The following is a 17,190-nucleotide window of genomic DNA, read 5'->3' on the forward strand; positions in this document are numbered from 1 at the left end:
TTGGTTGAAACGTTAATGAACTAACCAATCAAAATTTGATAAAGTCCCCAAAGATTTTAAGCCAAAGAATAAGAAAAATGTGGGGACTAGTGTAATAATTAGCCTAATGTCCCCCCCCCCACTCCCTGAAAAAAATTGTCTGAAAACATTGTTTTCAAATTGTATTATCTGTAATTCATTCGATTCTATGAATCCATTAAAATTAGATAAAATCTTTTATATTGAATGCAATTTCAATTTTGCAAAAGTATTAAGTATTATATTTTATACAATATTAAGTAAAAGAATAAAGGGTCAGGCGTTAAATAACTGTATGTTAACATGGTGTAAACCCTGTTTCGACTTTCAATTGGGTCTGAGAATATCAGCCAATAGTGGCGGAAATATTCACACAGCCAATTCGCTACAAATGAGCAGACGAAAAAGGTCCCCACCAAAGAAACCAGGTGGTTGTCTGGGTTATACTTCTATTCTTAAACATCTATTCTTTAAAAAATAGTTAATAATATGGATTATTTATTTGTGCTGCAAAATTAATTCTATATTAAAGAATGTTTGTCCTTAATCTATGAGTGTATGTTAATTGAAATAGACAATACATATGAGTACTGTGAATGTAGATAAAAAGTGTTTTAATGCATTCGCAGAAAATCCAGCAAATATTACGTTTCCTTAATATGATGACTAACGACTATGCCCCTAGAGGCCACTAGGGGCATGTGAAATGTTTCCTTTTCAATCTATGTTAAGATTTGCAGTTTACCAGATGGGGTTACTTATATTTTTTTTGCAATTTCTCTTTGGAGGGTGGTGGTACTCTCACCCAAAATAGCTATAAACCTACCCAGGACCTTTGAGAGGCTACACTGGAAAGGAGCACCATATCGGTTCTTTGGTTAGCGAGATCCTTCGTTACAGACAGACAAACACACAGACAGAGATCAATTTACTTTATTATAAGGATAATTTTTTAATCAGAGGTGGATTCTTTAAAAAAAAAAAATCGTGAAAAATCCTCCAAAATCACATAAAAAATCTACAAAAATTAAATAACATCTTTTGTTCATAATCCTTTAACAACAATAACATAAACAATTTTGCCCAACTAAGCGATTAGTGGGGCATATTATTTTTAAGAATCCACCTCAGGTCTCTTCTGTGGAAACAGTTGAACACCGCATGTGAATTGTAGATTATGCAAAATTATTTTCACATGCACTACTGCAAATTTTAAAATGTTTTTGCAATACTGTTCAATTAATTTATTGTCAATTAGGAAAAAAGAGTTTTTGAAGTGTGACATTGTTAGTAAAAATCGGGGGAATATCTTGCCCCAACTCATTACCAAAAGCAATTTATACTTCCAGACAAAGGCCATGCTATCAAAAGGTTAGTTATAACTTAAATAGCAAATATTACTTTTGTGTTTAATTCATTACGTTTTTTGATAATTTTTTTAAGTAAGCAATTTTTCCATTCATAATTCTAGTTAAACATTTAATTGACTTCATGAAAAAACATAGACTATCTACTCAGGGAGGGAGGGGACATTAGGCTGTTTATTACACTAGTCCCCAAAGTTTTATAGTAATATTTTCAAAAACTTTGGGGTTTTTAATAATAATTTATTTTGGTTGGTTCATGAAGTTGAGTGTCCAAAATGCCAGTCTAACTGTTTTGTTTTAACCACATGATCGGACTAACCGCTGTACTGATATGGTTCTCCTTTACAGTGAAGCTTCTCATGAGTCTAAGGAAGGTTTATAACTATTTATAACCCTCTAAGAAATCGCCAATGAAAAAAATCGAAAAATCAAATTTGTACCGAAGGATCTCGCTTACCACTGAACCGATCGGGTTCTCCTTAACAGGGTAGCTTCTCATAAGTCCCGGGAAGGTTTATAACTATTTTAGGGGAGGGTACCACCACTCTCTCAGGAGAAATCGCCCCTAGAAAAAAATTACCCCTCCCGAAAAAGAGACTTGAACGAAACATAAAACAATTATTTCTGTAATTAGATATTTTAAATAAAAAACATTCAAAGTGCCACTAGAGGCCTCTAGGGGCGTAGCCGCTAGTATAATGTAAAAGTATTACACTATATTTACATTGTATGTGTAAAGAAGATAAAATTTAGCTAGCAGTAAAGATAAATAAAAAGTGTAAATCTAGTAAAAGTTACACTTTAGGCAATTCTTTTTGTCATTTTGAGAAGAGACATATCTTAATAATAGTGCCCTTGGTGGCCTCTAGGGGCGTAAAGGTAGTTCATATAATGGTGTTTTGTTTGTTTGTCTATTCCAAGAGATCGCGCGTTAAGGTTCTACTATAAAGGGAAGTTCTTATAGATTAGGGTAAGGTTTTCATATATTTTAATCTAAAGTTTTAGTTTAATGGAGTAACAGAATATTTATGATTAAACAAAATTATTGACTTTTCTTTAAATGAGGGAGAGATTATTACGTTGATAATTATACTGGTACCCAAAGTTTGGAACCATGTTATCTTATTTGCTGGCTCAAAAACTTTGGGTTATTTTTATTGTATTTAAGTTGGTTGGTTCCAATCTATTACTGTTGAAACTTTTTTTTACAAATGATTTAATTAACAGAAAGGGTTATTTTGTTTATTGTCATTGAGGATGTATATCAATTTATCCATTGTCGTATCCCTGCAGATTCCTGGTAGTTATATAGATTGACCAGTGGTAGTAATTTACAGAGTTTGCAAAGTAAACTAACAGAAGCAGAAATTGTTCTTACAATGTTGATAAAAGAATGAAATGTCATATGCAGAATAAACGTGGATATTATGACAGGGGGAAAATTGTCGTCAATTTAGGTTGTCTTTCTTTTATAGGTCAGGTAGTTCATCCAATAGGAGGAGAATAGATGGGGTACAGGCGACAAAGGGAGAGTGCTACAAGTTTCACTTTGTTAGAGTTCATGATAATCTGGTGTAATATCCAAGTAATATTAATTCCATTTAAATACATTGATTTTGTGGCAATGCCTGTCCTTTTAAATAGTCTTTAATAGAATTAGAATGTTTTTTGTCTTAATTAAAAGACTGTCTTACTTTTCAATAGTTTTCTTTTATCTAAAAACCTCTTGCAGGACTACTTAAAGATATTTTTCTTTGTTATATGGTATGGATACCAACTTCTAGCTATAATGGTATTTAAATCAAACAAACTTAAAGCCTTTAATGGAGCTATACAAATACATAATACAAGTTTATGTGCAGAATTCTCTAAAATTAATCTTTATTAATTATTACATTATTAGTATGCTTAAAAAGATCTTAATTAGCAATTAGCTCTAACGTCCAAACAGCGGTTTCATTTTTCAAAAAATTTCTAGAAGAATACCCATTGCACAGGAGGAAGTGGACATGGGAATGTAAATTATACTGGTACCCACTGGTTTTATAATCACGCTCTCTCAATCAATGGCTTAAAACTTTTAGTAATGTTATTAAACCTACCCTGAACTTAACAATAAAAAAAAACTCCCTTTCCCCTTTTTTCTATTCATTTCAAAATAATGTGGTGTCGGGGGGTTTGTGGTCAAGCGGGTACTTTTTTAAAAAGTTCCTACAATAGCAGTTAACAAAATTAAAAAGTAGAAATATATATTGCAGAAATAATTAGAGAACTAATTCAATTCCTTTTCATTTGAAATAAAATTTTTGAAAGGGCGTCACTTCTGAATAGGTATGTATCTGTCAGAACTATAACATGCATCTATTCATGTGAAGGTGTCCAAATTTAAATCAAGCTGGTTCTATGAATATATTAACTAAATATTGACACAATTATGTTCTAATAAAGTATGTTTGAAAAGTATGTTCAATAGAACACAAAATAATTAATTTTGTGGGATTTATGATAGATACAGTGTGTTTTTTTTATGAGCCCTTTTTTGAAAGTAATTTTACCCCACTTATAGTTATCAGAATTTAATGATTAATGGCTTATTTTCTTCGTTTTTTAAGGGAAATTATGAAACAACAAAAAAAATTACAGTTTTTGTTGAAAAAGTACAGTAAAGTTGAAAATTAAAAACTTAGGTGTCAACATATAAAAATGGTTTTAGCGCATTTTTCTTAAAAAAATGGATTTTCTGTAGTCGACTTTGGGGGGCCAGTACTCCCTCCCTGGTTGAGATATGACCTTCAAACTTTGGTATGTTCTAGTACATGTCCCTAATAGTATCTGTATACATTTTTAGCTCTATATCTCAACTTTGAAGTGTTTAGCAGCCATTCTTGCAAAAGGTTGATTATTTGAGCATAAGAAAAATGCGTTAAAACCATTTTTAGTTGTTGACACCTAAGTATTTAATTTTCAACTTTACTGTACTTTTTCAACAAAAATTGTAATTTTTTTTGTTGTTTCATAATTTCCCTTAAAAAACGAAGAAAATAAGCCATTAATCATTAAATTCTGATAACTATAAGTGGGGTAAAATTGCTTTCAAAAAAGGGCTCATAAAAAAAACACACTGTAGATAAAAAATCATTTTCAAATTAGATTACTGTCGAATCAATTTTACCACATGGCTTCAAAAAACGATTAATATCTGCTGGTTAAGAGCCAGTTCCAAGCCATACTGAAAAATCATGTATGTATCGTAAAATATCCAGTTTTTTACTAATATGAAAATGTACTATCATAATATTAAAACCAGTTTTGTTATCCCATGCCTTTTAGCATCTCGGGGCTAACAAAACTTGTTTTAATATTATAATTGTACATTTTTATACCCGCGGAAAGCTGTTTATAATACGATGCGATAAATAACTAATCTTCCTATCATTGGATCCTAAAGGGTTGCACTGAGTATTAATTCAAAGATTGTATTCACTGCAAAGAGAGGCAGGGAGGGCGGGGACATTCCAGTGTTTATTACACAAGTGCCCAAAGTTTTATTATAACGTTTGCTAATTCGTTAGCTTGTCAACTTTGGGGACTTTTAGAATTTTGATTGATGGGCTGATTAATTTGAGTGTCTAAACTTCTCATCAACTAACTTTTATTTAAAGAAGGGTGATTTTGTTTATTATCATTGGAAATGTTTTCAATTTACCAGCCTTTGTCTTATCCCTTAAGATCCCTGAAAGAAAGGTGTGTTTCATCAACAAGATTGGTTCATGCAGGGATCTATAGGGATAAGACAATGGCCGATAAATTGATGTACATCCCCAAATACAAATTATACACAAAATTACCCTTTCTGTAGTGTAAAATTAGTGGTTAAAACTTTTAAATACTCATATTAATAAACCAATCAATTAAAAAGTTATAAAATTGAAATTGGAGCGGAACGTGAACTCCCCACCACCTCAAATGCACCCAAGGGCGTGGCTGCTAGGCTTTTTAAATTGTAATAAAAATCTTCAATTGCAGCTTAAAAAATCCTTATTTTAATGTATAGTCATATATTTGAAAATTCCCAAATAAACTCTAATGGAGGTTTTTGTTCCCTTCCACAATTTTTATCCACCTAGAAAATTATGTGGAATAATTGATTTGATTACTCTATCCTAACTCTACTGTAAATTCAGAAAGCTAGGCCAACCTTTCGATCCATGTCATTGAATATTTATCTGCCTACAAAGATTCTATGGATCAATCCAGGGAGTAAGGGAGGGGACAATGGATCGAATATTTTATGGGTCTCAACCATGGGGACCTGCCCAAAGTGTTCGTTAAGGATTTAGCAAGATTTTGGGGACTTTGGTGACTAGCGCACATTTGCCGCTGAATTTGTTATGATCCTAGCAGACAAAAATCAATTAAAATATAACACAATTTCTAGCAGACAAAAAAATTATATAGAATGGAATTATTTTGGCTCGTTCTTACAATCTTTTTTTCAAGGAAATTTCATTTCTTAGATAGAAACACTACTTCGATAATTGAGTAATAAACAATCTAAAAGCCCTAATATTTAAAATTATTGTTTCTTGAATTTTGGTAGCAGTTATAGTTATAAAGGTTGAGCAAGTTCTAAGGGCAATTTTTACTTGTGATTTATTACAGAATGTTTACTTCATTGTGAAGTACTGGTAACCTAATTTAATTTTAGAAATTTTCTCATTATGGAGTTTTCTAGGGTTGTGGGGAATATGGTGGGTCCACGCATTCCGTGCATGATCAAATATCTCATGATTTATCGTTCTTAATTACTGACTACTTTTATACAGTGGGAGGCGTAGTGAAACAAATTAGTTGGGGGGGAAAAGACCAATTCAACGGTGTGCGGTCATTTCCGCATATTATCACATACGCATATTGTTTTATCAATACACAAAAGCAAATTAAATTAGAAGGGGTATACAGTAGTGAGTGTAATGGATCTAAAGGGATAAGATAATGGCTGATAAATTAATATACATCCCCGATGATGATACTTAGAATAACCCCTTATGTAGATTAAAATTTGTGGTTAAAAAGTGTGAACACTCAACCTATTGATGCAACCAATTCAAATTGACTCAATCCCCAAAATTGTTAAGCCAACTAATAAGAAAACGTTATTTAAACTGTTTTTAACCTATTTTTAAAACGTATATAAAAAATATACTATGACACCAGTAGAATCAGACTGCAGAGCCTAAATTTGAATTAAATCCCCAATAAACTTTTTTGGGGGGATTTAAATATTAATTTTTATTGTTGCCGTGATCATTTTGACCGAAGCAAAAGTTTTTTTTTTATTTGGGTAAAATTCGTAGCTTTTAGAGTGTTTTGCTTCATAAATATTGTATTCAGGTATAGAGTAAAATTAGGCCTTATGATTTTACTATAAAAATTCACTAAAAAGTTAATTCTTTATAATATATCAACGAATTAACATTAACATGTTTGTGTTCTCTTACTTATTTTAAAAACATAAAAAATGGCTGTAAAGGGTTAAATGACAACAAATGTTTATGCAATACAACAAATTTATTTTTGTCACATATACAAATGCGTTATAAAATAAGATTATTCAAACTTATTTTTTAAAAAAATTTTAAAAAGAATGTATCTTTTATGTGTATGGTTTTCATTCTTTTCATTTTAATTAAATAAAAATTATTTAACTACATTGGAAATAAGTCACTTTGTGAAAACACTCTTTTTTTGAATTGTTAGGAATTGAAATAAAACAAGACTTCTTATTGGTTAGATTTCAGAATTATTTGTTTTATTGTAAATGTTAGATTTTTCAATGAAATTAATTGTTTTGGAAAAAAAATTATTTCCAATGAACAGAGTAATGTTTTTTTTATTGTATCAATATAAAGTGAATTATATAAAAATGTTCTGTAAGCCACAATATTACCCGAAGTAAAAAAAGAGCTTTTGCTTTGGTCAACATGATTACAGCAACACTAAAAATTAATTTTTAAATCCCCCAAAAAAAGTTTATTGGGGACTTAATTCAAATTTGGGCTCTGCAGTCTGATTCTATAGGTGTCCTAGTATATTTTTGACCCCTTATTCAAAAATAGGTTAAAAACAGTTTAAAACTTTGGGGACTATTGTCATTGCCCACTCTTTCTCTGCTGTACAAAGTTTATACTGTGTTAACAAGGACAAAAGGGATGAAAAATAAAAAATGTTTTTTTCATGAAATAAAAGAAATATATTTTTTTTCATTAAATAAAAAAAATATATTTTGTATCATGTATATCAAAATATTGTAGATCCTAAATAAATTTAGCTGAGTAATTTACCACATCGTATTATAGACATCTTTCCGTGGATAATAAGTGAAAACAGGGTTCCAAATGCCTGAGCTAACAAAACTGGTGCTAATATTATGATATTTACTTACTACTCATTTAAAATTTCTGTAATATTAATAATAATAGAGTAGCCCCGCTACTATAAATTATTTTGTTTTATACCAACTGGGAACTAACGGCAAATTTTCAGATATTTAAATTAATTTTTTTTAAAAGAATTAATTAATTAATAATTATTAAAATCTCAAAAGCTTCTTTCCTAAGTTTGTTTCAAAAATTAATTTAAATACTATGAAGAAAAAAAATATTTTATCGATGTACTTAATAGCTTAATGTACTTTTCTTCAATTTATACATGGAAACGTTATATGGGGGCGTTGTTCAAAAAAATGGTTTAAACACCACCAATAATTAAAATTTAAACAAAAATAAAAATCTGTATATTAATGTATTTTATATACATAGATATATTTAAATCTTTTATTACAAGCGACTTTAGATAAAGTATCAATAAATTCGCATGCGTTGCATGTGTTTGAATGTATTCGCATCAATGTAAATTATGTTTGCAGGGATAAATGGAGTTGAAATATGGATCTTGAAATTCTTGGCGAATTTTATCTATAATTTAGATGTCTGTCAGTCTGTTAAAGGACGCCTGCAAGAACTATCACGCTTCAACTGCTGAAAGAATGCCACAAGTAGACCCACTACCCCAAATTTAAAGCCTTCAGCTTCAATAACAAAAAAGTTCTAGGCATTTCAAAAAAGCATTTTATGTACAATGAAAATTTTTAAAGATTTGCAATGCTCATAAAAGAAAGAAAAAATTTAAATTACGTCGCCTAGACACAAAATTATAACCTTATCTTTGTCAGAAACTTAGATTACCGGTAACTGATTACATTTTTACAATAAAAACACCACATTTCATAGTCAAAATCTATGAAAAAAAATCGATTTAAATTGCATTTGTAAACGAAAATCATAGCGGACACAAAGGGGGAAACTATTATAAGCTCAGCTGTGATTGGTTGTTAAGCTGATTCAGCCTTCTGATTGGCTACAGTACACTCGGTACAACGCAAGTTAAACTTAATTTTTTTTAATGATTTTGACTATAAAAATGGGTATTTTTATTGTAAAAATATAATTAGTTACTGGCAACCTAAATTTATGCCAAAAATAAGCTTACAATTTTGTTTCTAGGCCACGTAGTTTAATTTCAAAATTTCTAACATTAGCATTAAAATTCTTTCAAAAGTTTCAGTGTATATAAAATGTCATTTTAAAATGCCTAGAACTTTTTTGTTATAGAAGCTGAAGGCTTCAAATTTGGGGTATTGGGTCTACTTGTGGCAGTCTTTCAGCAGTCAAAGCGTGGTATTTCTTGCAGGCTTCCTTTAATGTAACTTTTTTATTACATTTATTTTTAATTTTATATAGTTTTTAGGTATTTTCTTTATAGGATTTCAGAGTGACAGATTAACAGGGAGAAAAAACAAAGTTAGTTGCAGTGTAGATTTGCTTTTAAAAATTAATTTATTTGCCAACATTTTTCTGCTGAGTGCCATTCAACTTTCTCCTCACCCTCAAATGGTTAAGGATTAAAAAATAAAACAAATATATTCTGTTCAAGTGTACTCTGGTTGAGAAAAATATTGGAAAATTAATCAGTATTATTCTGTTAGTGAGTAAATTCATATCAGCTTTTTAAAAGCAAAGCACTTATATAATTAAAGTCTGTCTGTCTGTATGTAAGTTTATTATTCTGGCAGAGTTAGCTCTTCTGGTTAATTTAAACAGGTTAGAATTGTCCTATTAATTTCAAACTTTGTATAATGATTCCTATAATAATTAGGTATGGTATTTGAATTGTAGCAACTTTATAATTGTTACTAGAAAGTACATCTAAAACATGATGATTTTTTATTTATTCTGCTAATTTTTGGGATTCTGATTCCTATTACAACATGGTACATTGTTATATGCAAATCATCTCTATAAATAAGTTGAAAATGTAAGTATGTCCTTAAAAATTATCCTGTATTAAAGAAGATTGCAACAAATTTACTAAATTTACTTCAAATTTTTTTAGACCTGTGTTTAGTATTCTTCTTATTAAGTTCTGATACGCTACAAGTGTTTATGTTCGTTTGTCCTACATTTCAGAGGTTTTCTTATATAGATGTTGCCAAATGAGGAAGTCAATTGTTAATTTTATTATAATTCATGTATAATCATATCCATATTCCATAAACAAATTTAAGGTGGGAGTTTGTACACTTACAGATTTCATCCTGGGACTTTCCCTCTATGGGCTAGTGGAGCAAAACAGCTCTAGACCAGCCAATTTTGTATGTAGTCTATTACTGTAATCATAAACATATAAAAAACTTAATTGGCGATGGTCAGAAAAATATTTTTTTGTTATGTAAACTAAGAGTTCATCCTAAAATTTGGTTATCATAGCTTTAGAATTGGCCGCTCTACAGCTGTTTTAATATTTAACGGCTGGCAAAAAAAATGAAATAAGGGGGGAGGGGGGAAGTTAGTACACTTATAGGAAATGAAATTCAATACCAAATTTTGCCCTGGCTTGTTTTTCTAGTTATCAACCTAATTCTTTTTGTAAGCTCTCTTACATGACTGGATCTACCCATAAAACTTTAAAAATTTTATTTTGTGACTTTCCCTCTAGGGGCTAGTGGGGCAAAAGAACCCCAAACACTAGAAATTTAAGTTCTAAGCTTATTTTTAAAGATATTGAGATGATTTTTTTTTCAGAAAACTTTTTTAACATAACCAAACTAAGTTATCATTACAGATTTCATTTTAGGACATTCCTTCTAGGGGCTAGTGGAGCAAAAGACCCCAAAACACTGAAATTTAAGTTCTGAGCTCATTTTTAAAGATATTGAGATGATTTTTTTTTGTAGTAAACCTTTAAACATAACCGTACTAAGTAATCATTACAGATTTCATTTTGGAACTTTCCCTCTAGGGGCTATTGGAGCAAAAGACCCCCCAAACACTAACATTTTAAATCTGAGCTTATTTTTAGAGATATTGAGATGATTTTTTTTTCCAGAAAACTTTCTTAACATAACCAAACTAAGTAATCATTACAGATTTTATTTTGGGACTTTCCTTCTAGGGGATAGTGGAGCATAAGACCCCCAAACACTAAAAATTTAAGTTCTGAGCTTATTTTTAGAGATATTGAGATGATTTTTTCCAGAAAATTTTCTTAACATAACCGTACTAAGTAATCAATACAGAATTCATATTAGGAATTTCCTTTTAGGAGCTAGTTGAGCAAAAGACCCCACAAACACTAAAAATTTAGGCTCTGAGCTTAATTTTAGAGATATTGAGATGTCTGTCCATCTGTCTGTCAGTCTGTCCATCAGTCCATCAGTCTGTCAGTCAATAATACTTTTGGGAATATGTGATTTTCTGCCATATAAGATAGCAGGCTAAAAATTCTTAGTCAACATTTAAATCATTATGGAGCATAATTAACTTAAAACTTCCTAGGAACAGAGAGTAAATTGTATTCTAATTTAAGGGATGCTGGAATTTTGTATAATTAGAGAAGTCCATCTAGCAAAGAGGAGAGTGAAAGTAAGAAAGGGTTATTTCCGGTTTTTAGAGGGTATCTGTAAATCGATTCAGCTGGAGCAAAACCGGTTGAAATTACAAAAAATTTTACTTCACATTAAATTTAGCCAATGCAATTGCCTACAAAAATGTACTTCACCATCAACTTGATTGGACAACTCTTTCCCCTCCTAAATGTCCATTAAAACCTCAGAAACGGCAAAAATCGCCAAAAATCATGCCTTCGGTGGCGAATAATGGCTAAACGGTCAGCCGGAGGACAATCAAACATAAGTAAAGAATTGTCCGCCTCTAAAAGTTGTTCATCATCAACAAGATGCTTGAAGGCTCTAAAACTACTCCTTCCCCTCCTCTTAAAAATTTAAGTTCTGAGCTTATTTTTAGAGATATTGAGATGATTTTTTTCAGAAAACTTTTTTAACATAACCAAACTAAGTAATCATCATAGATTTCATTTTGGGACATTCCTTCTAGGGGCTAGTGGAGCATAAGACCCCCACACACTAAAAATAAAAATTCTGAGCTTATGATATGAACCTGTTTTTTTTAAAGTAAACTTTTTCAACATAAATTTCAATAAAGCTGTAAAGGAAAATTTAAAAAAAAGGTAAAAGTAACAGGATGTTTGTCATGTGTTTGAATGTTTGTTGGTTTTTGCCAAAGTATGTAAATTTTATATTAGAAACCTTAAAACATAAATTTTGAGTACAGCAGCTGCCTCAATCTGCAGATAAACCGCAGCAGATTTTCAGGAAATATTAATATGTCATCCAGTTATCCTTACACTAAAGTAACAGGATGTCTATTTGTGTGTCTGTGTGTTTGTTCTGAAGGATCTTGCTAACTGCTGAACCAATCGGGTTCTCCTTAACAGGGTAGCTTCTCATAGGTCCAGTGAAGGTTTATGACTATTTTGGGTGATGGTACCACCACCCTTCCAAGAGATATAAAAAAAGTCGACAAAAATTTAAATATTTGAGAGACATAAAGCGGTATTGTAGAATTTTAAAGCAATAAAGAGGTATCATATAGATTTGAACAAAAAAATACATTTAAAGCGCCACTAGAGGCCTCTAGAGGCGTAGCTGCTAGTGTTTTTAAAAGTATTAAGTATAAAATTTGAATTCTATATGTCAAACATTGTGGTAACAGGAGCAATTTAAATACTATTAAAGGTTAAGATTAAGTAAAAAACCCTCTCACATATTTCCGTTAATCGTTGGATACAGTGACCATCATCTGCAAAGATTTACCACTGCTTCAAAAAAAATGTGTTTTGAAAAATATTTCCTTAATAGATTGTTCTTCTACCTTAAAACAAGGATGACAACATCCATAAAAGCGAAGCACTGAAACGGTAGGACAAACAGACATTAACACTTATATAGTGTTAGAACTGAATAATCAGAATATAAATGTATAAGAGTCGAAGCAAAATTGTAAGTAAATTTGTTGAAAAACTGCTTAATACAGGATAATGTTTATGGACATACTTACATTTTTAGGACTTGATTATAGAGTTGCTTTGCTTATAATATTATAGTTTGTTGTCCCAGGAATCAATACACCAAAAATCAGATCAATCGGATGATTAGATCACAAAAAATTTGTTGTTAAAAAGTAAAAAAATCAACATGTTTAAAGTGGACGTACGGACATTTTGGTAATGATTATAGAGTTGCTACGCTTTCTAAATCGTACCTAACTATTAAAGGAATCACCATTCAAAATTTGAAATCGATAGGACAATTATAACATGCCTAAATTAACAAAAAAAGCTATACGTTACGGACGGACGGACCGACCCTAATAGTAGCAAAGCTTCGCTTTTAAAAAAAAATATTTAGCAATCCTCATAAGAAAATAACAGGATGTTGGTTTAATAGGGGGGAACTTCAACGCCCCCCCCCCCCCCCCCCAAACCTATTAAGGTCCAGAAAGGGTACCGACCGTTTAGGGTTAAACATAGAGTAAATTCGCTACTAAAACTTAAACTCTAAAGTCATCCTAGATGTAACACGAATTTTATTTAGTTTCTTGCGAAGTTGTCTCCGATACCATCGCTAATTTTTAAAATCAAATTAATGTTTTTGATATACAAAATAATAATCCTTTAATAATTTTTAGTGCATTTTAATATGGAATGTAAATATTCTAAATAGAAAAAAATAATTTCTATCTAGGCGTTGCAAAGTTTTAAGTTCGCCAAATTTGAGATATGCCAGAAAGCCGGACCCACCTTTTTCCCCACAACCTTTTCTAGATTACATATACATAAACACTTACTATTTTCTTCAAATTTTCTGGATAAATCTGGTTTTTATGTCCTCACAGCGAAAACTCTTAAATTGAATTAATTGCCCATTGTCCCCTTCCTTACTCCCTGGGATCAACCTGCCATTTTATTCAGGGAGGGAGAGGACATTTGGCTGTTTTAGTACCCAAACATGAATAAAAAAAAAAATTAAAAATTAAATTTTATTTTCATAGTACATTTTATGAAACTGTTTTTTTTCTACTTACAACTATTCTATTTTGATTATTATTCCTTATTCCTGTGAATTTTGTATTTTCTATCTAGGTTGGGTTTCTCAATAGAAGTAAAAATTATCTTACAATGAAAAGTTTCAAGATAGCAAGTTCTGCTTCTTTCTAGAATTGTCAGTACAATTATCAATAGAAAAAATAAATCAAATTTTGTTAAATGTAAATTTATCTTCTGCAATTATCTTTATTAACGCAGTAATGTTCTTTAGTCTGAAGCTGAAGATCTCAATAACTACTGAACTGGATTCTCTATCTTATGTAAACGTTACATATGACCCTTGACGGTTTTACGCTATCTTATTTTTAGATTTAAGTCTTAAGTATTAAGCTATTTTTCTACCCCTTTGATTACAGAGCCCCTAGATGGTTTTTTTAATGACACTAACGTGGTATTAAGGACATCCAAGGTAGGACGTCCTTGTACTTTTTTTTATTCTTGAATAAATCCGCAAAAATTCCCAAGTTTGAAAACAAATGTATTTTATAGTCTTCTCCCTTAGACAGAAGAATGGATGTAGAATACATGGATATATAGACACGGGAAAATTTTTCGTCAATTTAGGTTGCTAATATGACCCTCATTTATTGGTCAGTTCGTTCATCAGGTAGGATGGGATAAAGAGGTGGATGGGGGGTATTATTATAAAATCCAGCTGCGAGTATTACTTTATTAGAGTATATGAAATTCTGGTGCAACATCCAAGCAGTAATAAATCTATTGACAGAAGATATTTGTATTTATAGTTATGGATTTGAAAGTAATGTAATATTATAGAAATGTCTTTTTTGCTACTTTTACTAGGCTTCTATTTCTTCTAAAATTTTGACATTTATTCTTGATAAAATATGATAAAAAATTTAAGTAAGCTTCGAATCTAATTATATTCCACTTGATAAGAACCAGTTTAAAGCCAAACTGAAAAATTATGTAAATTATCGTGTTATAGAGAAACTTCAATTAATTGATCCCGGTTGTGTTGGCCAGGGCCTATGGCTTGTGTGCTGACGAATACGAAGGAACGCCCCTTAAGAGGCGTTCTCACGAAAGGGACTATGCCCAAAAATTTTACTATCCGCGAAAATCAGTCCTACTGTAAGTACAGAGGATACATAAAATTCATTTGGGCAAATTTTTTTTCAATCAATTTGATTCACTCCGCTACTATATGAGAAAGGCGTTCTGGTCTTATTCAGAAGCTTACTTTGTCTAAATAGTTTTATTTAGGAATTTTTAACCTATTCCATGAGTAAAACACATAAAAAGTGATACAACTATTTTTATGTGTTTCAACACATTTTACACAAAAGTTTTTGGACACATTTTACTTTTAAAATCAAATTTAAATGTTATCAATTAAAGGTTATACGTAGCAAAGCTTCTCTATGATTTACTTTGTCTGTCCGTCGATAAGTCCGTAACGCTATGGGGAAAATGTGATTTTCTCGACTGCTATTGTAGATAAAAGGCTTAAATTTTTGGTGAAGATTCCATGTATCAATGAGCATCAAGTGTGTAATTTACTTTGTCCGTCAGTCTGTCGGTCATGCTTAATTAAAAAGACTTTCTTATTTTTTCAGAAAGGTTTTGTGATTTATCTTTTTTTAATTTTGTCTGTTTGTCCTTCCATTAACTTTCATTGCTTCGTTACTTATGGATGTTGTCATAACAGATGTATATATAGACAACTACCTCCCTTTCTTTTTCAAATACCTATTTCTCCTGCTTCTGAATTATTTTCTGCTACTTGACTGTGTTAATATAAGCGACACCATTGGTTGATTTTCAATGACCCTATAGAAAGGTTGCACAATAAGAGATATAAGTTTTCCGGAATTTTAATGTAGGGAGTAGATTTGAAATCTGCATCAAATTTTAAGGATTTTTTATAAAATTCGTTTTTTGTATAATTCTTTATCTAAAAGCGGAAATACAAATTAAGTTAATTAATTTTGGCATCTGTGATTGGTGGATTTAAAAAATCTGCGCTCTGATTGGATGTCGTACATCATTCAACCAATTAGAGCGCAGGTAGTTTAAAATCCACCTATCCTATTGGTCAAAATTAATTAACTTAAAATGTATTTTCGCTTTTAGATAAAGAATTTAAAAAAAAACGAATTTTATAAAAAATCCTTAAAATTTGATGCAGATTTCAAATCTACTCCCTACATTAAAATTCCGGAAAACTTATATCTCTTATTGCAAAAGGCGGTTGCGATGGGGAGATACAGTTATTTAACCCTTTCTCCCTCTAGTGTTTTACTCTAATGTTGTCATCCTTGTTTTGAAATACAACAAAATACAATTTGATTAATTTACACCTAATGAACAGCTTGTAATTCTATTCTAAGATTCATTTAATTAAATGGTCACTTTCTTTGTAAGTGTTTTTATTTCTATTTAGGTCATGAAATGGATTTATAATTACTTGAATCTTACACCAGATTATTATGTCTATAAGTAAGTGAAACTTGTAGATGGCTAAAATAATGATCTCCTCTCCTTCTACTTGATAAACAAACTGACCAATAAGTATGTTAACAACCTAAATTTTTCCCCTGTCATAATATCCACGTATATTCTATTCATTGGCCATGAGGTCATTAAGATAAGTTTATTGCTGTTTAAATGTAAAGAATACAAACGTTTACAAATAAGACAAAAAAATCATCATACTTTTTTTAGTTTTTTTAGGTGTACCTATCTAACATAGATATATTATCTTTTAATTTCTCATAGATAAATTTATCCAATTAAATGCCATTTAAAACGTTTGATGTAATTTAAAACAATCCTTAAAATTTTGAAAGCAGTAAGTATGAAATATTTGTAGGTTAGGTAAATGGATAATCTTATAAGCTTTCAGTATTATTGATAAATCTTCAGAAATTTAACTTATAAATAAATAAAAAATTCATTGCAGATGTCATATATGGCCTAAAACGAATAGACGTTATTTTTTGTTAATTTATTGAATTGATTTTGAAAGCCCACAAATATTAAGAGGCAATAAAACAGTTTACCATAGCTAAAAAGAGTTTAAATAAGTAATATTTGCATTTACACTTTCAAAGGTTTGATGTGAGTTTGAGGAGTAAACACCCCTTTACCCTAACCCTTGAAGGTACGTCTATGTAAATGGCTTAATATTTTTTTTTACTTTTTAAGCTTATCCATATTTTGTGTATGAAAACGCACACATAATATTTTCCTTAGTGACAAAAAAGTAAAGAAAAAGAACAATTAAAAAGCTAAATGATGTCACAAGCTCAATCCT

At 30.5% G+C, this 17,190-nt stretch overlaps 1 protein-coding gene across 1 annotated transcript in view; it reads right to left on the reverse strand.

The window, feature by feature from the left end:
* Positions 1-17,190, reverse strand: part of LOC145332656 (ATP-binding cassette sub-family G member 1-like) — an 84,253-nt gene that overhangs the window by 52,572 nt on the left and 14,491 nt on the right. The gene's annotated exons all lie outside the window — the stretch shown is intronic.

The sequence above is a fragment of the Acartia tonsa genome, chromosome 11 (genome assembly GCF_053477335.1).
Source record: "Acartia tonsa isolate MP-2025a chromosome 11, ASM5347733v1, whole genome shotgun sequence".
In the NCBI taxonomy this organism is placed as follows: Eukaryota; Metazoa; Arthropoda; class Copepoda; order Calanoida; family Acartiidae; genus Acartia; species Acartia tonsa.